This window comes from Eucyclogobius newberryi, unplaced genomic scaffold (assembly GCF_026437365.1).
Source record: "Eucyclogobius newberryi isolate DKJ021-1_F unplaced genomic scaffold, fEucNew1.0.hap1 SCAF_28, whole genome shotgun sequence".
In the NCBI taxonomy this organism is placed as follows: domain Eukaryota; kingdom Metazoa; phylum Chordata; class Actinopteri; order Gobiiformes; family Gobiidae; genus Eucyclogobius; species Eucyclogobius newberryi.
The window spans coordinates 400,001-405,553 of record NW_027315923.1 but is presented as its reverse complement, the minus strand read 5'-3'; the positions used below and the strand labels follow the sequence as shown (position 1 = coordinate 405,553).

Here is a 5,553-nt window from a genome sequence, read left to right as displayed (position 1 = left end):
GTGTGAGGAGGAGTGTGAGGAGGAGGAGTGTGTGAGGAGGAGTGTGAGAGGAGTGTGTGAGGAGGAGTGTGTGAGGAGGAGTGTGTGAGGAGGAGTGTGAGGAGGAGTGTGTGAGGAGGAGTGTGAGGAGGAGTGTGTGAGGAGGAGGTGTGAGAGGAGGAGTGTGTGAGGAGGAGTGTGAGGAGGAGTGTGTGAGGAGGAGTGTGAGGAGGAGTGTGTGAGGAGGAGTGTGTGAGGAGGAGTGTGAGGAGGAGTGTGTGAGGAGGAGTGTGAGAGGAGTGTGAGGAGGAGTGTGTGAGGAGGAGTGTGAGGAGGAGTGTGAGGAGGAGTGTGTGAGGAGGAGTGTGAGGAGGAGTGTGTGAGGAGGAGTGTGAGGAGGAGTGTGTGAGGAGGAGTGTGTGAGGAGGAGTGTGAGGAGGAGTGTGTGAGGAGGAGTGTGAGGAGGAGTGTGTGAGGAGGAGTGTGTGAGGAGGAGTGTGAGGAGGAGTGTGAGGAGGAGGAGTGTGAGGAGGAGTGTGTGAGGAGGAGTGAGAGAGTGTGAGGAGGAGTGTGTGAGGAGGAGTGTGAGAGGAGGAGTGTGTGAGGAGGAGTGTGAGGAGGAGTGTGAGGAGGAGTGTGAGGAGGAGTGTGTGAGGAGGAGTGTGAGGAGGAGTGTGTGAGGAGGAGTGTGAGGAGGAGTGTGTGAGGAGGAGTGTGAGAGGAGTGTGTGAGGAGGAGTGTGAGGAGGAGTGTGAGGAGGAGTGTGAGGAGGAGGAGTGTGTGAGGAGTGTGTGAGGAGGAGTGTGAGAGGAGTGTGTGAGGAGGAGTGTGTGAGGAGGAGTGTGTGAGGAGGAGTGTGAGGAGGAGGAGTGTGTGAGGAGGAGTGTGAGGAGGAGTGTGTAGGAGGAGTGTGTGAGGAGGAGTGTGAGAGGAGGAGTGTGTGAGGAGGAGTGTGTGAGGAGGAGTGTGAGGAGGAGTGTGAGGAGGAGGAGTGTGAGGAGGAGGAGTGTGAGGAGGAGGAGTGTGTGAGGAGGAGTGTGAGGAGGAGTGTGTGAGGAGGAGTGTGAGAGGAGGAGTGTGTGAGGAGGAGTGTGTGAGGAGGAGTGTGAGGAGGAGGAGTGTGTGAGGAGGAGTGTGAAGAGGAGAGTGTGAGGAGGAGTGTGTGAGGAGGAGAGTGTGTGAGGAGGAGTGTGAGGAGGAGTGTGTGAGGAGGAGTGTGAGAGGAGGAGTGTGTGAGGAGGAGTGTGAGGAGGAGGAGTGTGTGAGGAGGAGTGTGAGGAGGAGTGTGTGAGGAGGAGTGTGAGGAGGAGTGTGAGGAGGAGTGTGAGGAGGAGTGTGAGGAGGAGTGTGTGAGGAGGAGTGTGAGGAGGAGTGTGTGAGGAGGAGTGTGAGAGGAGGAGTGTGTGAGGAGGAGTGTGTGAGGAGGAGTGTGAGGAGGAGTGTGTGAGGAGGAGTGTGTGAGGAGGAGTGTGAGGAGGAGTGTGTGAGGAGGAGTGTGTGAGGAGGAGTGTGTGAGGAGGAGTGTGAGGAGGAGTGTGAGGAGGAGTGTGTGAGGAGGAGTGTGAGGAGGAGTGTGTGAGGAGGAGTGTGAGGAGGAGTGTGTGAGGAGGAGTGTGAGGAGGAGTGTGTGAGGAGGAGTGTGTGAGGAGGAGTGTGTGAGGAGGAGTGTGTGAGGAGGAGTGTGTGAGGAGGAGTGTGAGGAGGAGTGTGTGAGGAGGAGTGTGTGAGGAGGAGTGTGTGAGGAGGAGTGTGAGGAGGAGTGTGTGAGGAGGAGTGTGTGAGGAGGAGTGTGTGAGGAGGAGTGTGAGGAGGAGTGTGAGGAGGAGTGTGAGGAGGAGGAGTGTGAGGAGGAGTGTGAGGAGGAGTGTGTGAGGAGGAGTGTGTGAGGAGGGTGTGTGAGGAGGAGTGTGTGAGGAGGAGTGTGAGGAGGAGGTGTGAGGAGGAGTGTGTGAGGAGGAGTGTGAGGAGGGTGTGTGAGGAGGAGTGTGTGAGGAGGAGTGTGTGAGGAGGAGTGTGAGAGGAGTGTGTGAGGAGGAGTGTGAGGAGGAGTGTGTGAGGAGGAGTGTGAGGAGGAGGAGTGTGTGAGGAGGAGTGTGAAGAGGAGTGTGTGAGGAGGAGTGTGTGAGGAGGAGTGTGTGAGGAGGAGTGTGAGGAGGAGTGTGTGAGGAGGAGTGTGAGGAGGAGTGTGTGAGGAGGAGTGTGAAGAGGAGTGTGAGAGGAGGAGTGTTTGAGGAGGAGTGTGAGAGGAGTGTGTGAGGAGGAGTGTGAGGAGGAGTGTGTGAGGAGGAGTGTGTGAGGAGGAGTGTGAGGAGGAGGAGGAGTGTGTGAGGAGGAGTGTGAGAGGAGTGTGTGAGGAGGAGTGTGTGAGGAGGAGTGTGTGAGGAGGAGTGTGAGGAGGAGTGTGTGAGGAGGAGTGTGTGAGGAGGAGTGTGTGAGGAGGAGTGTGAGGAGGAGTGTGAGGAGGAGTGTGTGAGGAGGAGTGTGAAGAGGAGAGTGTGAGGAGGAGTGTGAGGAGGAGTGTGTGAGGAGGAGTGTGTGAGGAGGAGTGTGAGGAGGAGTGTGAGGAGGAGGAGTGTGAGGAGGAGGAGTGTGTGAGGAGGAGTGTGAGGAGGAGTGTGTGAGGAGGAGTGTGAAGAGGAGGAGTGTGTGAGGAGGAGTGTGAGGAGGAGTGTGAGGAGGAGTGTGAGGAGGAGTGTGTGAGGAGGAGTGTGAGGAGGAGTGTGTGAGGAGGAGTGTGAGGAGGAGTGTGTGAGGAGGAGTGTGAAGAGGAGTGTGTGAGGAGGAGTGTGAGGAGGAGTGTGAGGAGGAGTGTGAGGAGGAGGAGTGTGTGAGGAGGAGTGTGTGAGGAGGAGTGTGAGGAGGAGTGTGTGAGGAGGAGTGTGTGAGGAGGAGTGTGTGAGGAGGAGTGTGTGAGGAGGAGTGTGTGAGGAGGAGTGTGAGGAGGAGGAGAGTGTGAGGAGGAGTGTGAGGAGGAGTGTGTAGAGGAGTGTGTGAGGAGGAGTGTGAGGAGGAGTGTGTGAGGAGGAGTGTGTGAGGAGGAGTATGAGGAGGAGTGTGAGGAGGAGGAGTGTGAGGAGGAGGAGTGTGAGGAGGAGGAGTGTGTGAGGAGGAGTGTGAGGAGGAGTGTGTGAGGAGGAGTGTGAAGAGGAGGAGTGTGTGAGGAGGAGTGTGTGAGGAGGAGTGTGAGGAGGAGGAGTGTGTGAGGAGGAGTGTGAAGAGGAGAGTGTGAGGAGGAGTGTGTGAGGAGGAGGAGTGTGTGAGGAGGAGTGTGAGGAGGAGTGTGTGAGGAGGAGTGTGAAGAGGAGGAGTGTGTGAGGAGGAGTGTGAGGAGGAGGAGTGTGTGAGGAGGAGTGTGAAGAGGAGTGTGTGAGGAGGAGTGTGAGGAGGAGTGTGAGGAGGAGTGTGAGGAGGAGTGTGTGAGGAGGAGTGTGTGAGGAGGAGTGTGTGAGGAGGAGTGTGAAGAGGAGGAGTTTGAGGAGGAGTGTGTGAGGAGGAGTGTGAGGAGGAGTGTGTGAGGAGGAGTGTGTGAGGAGGAGTTTGAGGAGGAGTGTGTGAGGAGGAGTGTGTGAGGAGGAGTGTGAAGAGGAGGAGTGTGTGAGGAGGAGTTTGAGGAGGAGTGTGTGAGGAGGAGTGTGAGGAGGAGTGTGTGAGGAGGAGTGTGAGGAGGAGTGTGTGAGGAGGAAGTCACACTTCTCTAGGCCTCTCACACTTCTGTAGGCCTCACACTTCTGTAGGCCTCTCACTTCTGTAGGCCTCACACTTCTGTAGGCCTCTCACACTTCTGTAGGCCTCACACTTCTCTAGGCCTCTCACACTTCTGTAGGCCTCACACTTCTGTAGGCCTCTCACACTTCTGTAGGCCTCACACTTCTGTAGGCCTCTCACACTTCTGTAGGCCTCTCACACTTCTGTAGGCCTCACACTTCTCTAGGCCTCTCACACTTCTGTAGGCCTCACACTTCTCTAGGCCTCTCACACTTCTGTAGGCCTCACACTTCTCTAGGCCTCTCACACTTCTGTAGGCCTCTCACACTTCTCTAGGCCTCTCACACTTTGTAGGCCTCTCACACTTCTGTAGGCCTCTCACACTTCTGTAGGCCTCTCACACTTCTCTAGGCCTCTCACACTTCTGTAGGCCTCTCACACTTCTCTAGGCCTCTCACACTTCTGTAGGCCTCTCACACTTCTGTAGGCCTCACACTTCTCTAGGCCTCTCACACTTCTGTAGGCCTCACACTTCTCTAGGCCTCTCACACTTCTGTAGGCCTCTCACACTTCTGTAAGCCTCTCACACTTCTGTAGGCCTCACACTTCTCTAGGCCTCTCACACTTCTGTAGGCCTCACACTTCTGTAGGCCTCTCACACTTCTCTAGGCCTCTCACACTTCTGTAGGCCTCTCACACTTCTGTAGGCCTCACACTTCTCTAGGCCTCTCACACTTCTGTAGGCCTCTCACACTTCTGTAGGCCTCACACTTCTCTAGGCCTCTCACACTTCTGTAGGCCTCACACTTCTCTAGGCCTCTCACACTTCTGTAGGCCTCTCACACTTCTCTAGGCCTCTCACACTTCTGTAGGCCTCTCACACTTCTGTAGGCCTCTCACACTTCTGTAAGCCTCTCACACTTCTGTAGGCCTCACACTTCTGTAGGCCTCACACTTCTGTAGGCCTCTCACACTTCTGTAGGCCTCACACTTCTGTAGGCCTCACACTTCTGTAGGCTTCTCAGACTTCTGTAGGCCTCTCACACTTCTGTAGGCCTCTCACACTTCTGTAGGCCTCACACTTCTGTAGGCCTCTCACACTTCTGTAGGCCTCACACTTCTGTAGGCCTCACACTTCTGTAGGCCTCTCACACTTCTGTAGGCCTCACACTTCTGTAGGCCTCACACTTCTGTAGGCTTCTCAGACTTCTGTAGGCCTCTCACACTTCTTTAGGCCTCTCACACTTCTGTAGGCCTCACACTTCTCTAGGCCTCTCACACTTCTGTAGGCCTCACACTTCTCTAGGCCTCTCACACTTCTGTAGGCCTCACACTTCTGTAGGCCTCTCACACTTCTGTAGGCCTCACACTTCTGTAGGCCTCTCACACTTCTGTAGGCCTCTCACACTTCTGTAGGCCTCTCACACTTCTGTAGGCCTCACACTTCTCTAGGCCTCTCACACTTCTGTAGGCCTCACACTTCTCTAGGCCTCTCACACTTCTGTAGGCCTCTCACACTTCTCTAGGCCTCTCACACTTCTGTAGGCCTCTCACACTTCTGTAGGCCTCACACTTCTCTAGGCTTCTCACACTTCTGTAGGCCTCTCACACTTCTGTAGGCCTCTCACACTTCTGTAGGCCTCACACTTCTCTAGGCCTCTCACACTTCTGTAGGCCTCACACTTCTGTAGGCCTCTCACACTTCTCTAGGCCTCTCACACTTCTGTAGGCCTCTCACACTTCTGTAGGCCTCTCACACTTCTCTAGGCCTCTCACACTTCTGTAGGCCTCTCACAACTCTGTAGGCCTCTCACACTTCTGTAGGCCTCACACTTCTCTAGGCCTCTCACACTTCTGTAGGCCTCACAC

At 55.6% G+C, this 5,553-nt stretch overlaps 1 protein-coding gene across 1 annotated transcript in view; it reads left to right on the top strand.

The window, feature by feature from the left end:
- cytl1 (cytokine like 1) overlaps positions 1 to 5,553 on the top strand; it is a 107,263-nt gene that overhangs the window by 16,661 nt on the left and 85,049 nt on the right. The gene's annotated exons all lie outside the window — the stretch shown is intronic.